Raw genomic sequence first — 242 nt, 5'->3', positions numbered from 1 at the left:
CCTTTTCTTCTTCAACAGCAACCTTAAATCAAGACATTAACAACAAACCCTGGGAGAGGAACAGCGTCTGATGAATTTCCCATGATTTCACTAGAAACGTGTAGTAACTATTACTAAATCGCCTCCAGCCACTGGAAGATCCCAGTTCAGTAGACAGCCCAGACTCTCTCCACCAGCTATTAGAACTTCTCTGATCTCTGTATCGTGCCCTGATATACACGGACATCATTTCCCATTTTGTA

The sequence above is a fragment of the Chrysemys picta genome, chromosome 16 (genome assembly GCF_011386835.1).
Source record: "Chrysemys picta bellii isolate R12L10 chromosome 16, ASM1138683v2, whole genome shotgun sequence".
NCBI lineage: Eukaryota > Metazoa > Chordata > Testudines > Emydidae > Chrysemys > Chrysemys picta.
This window is presented reverse-complemented; position numbering follows the sequence as displayed.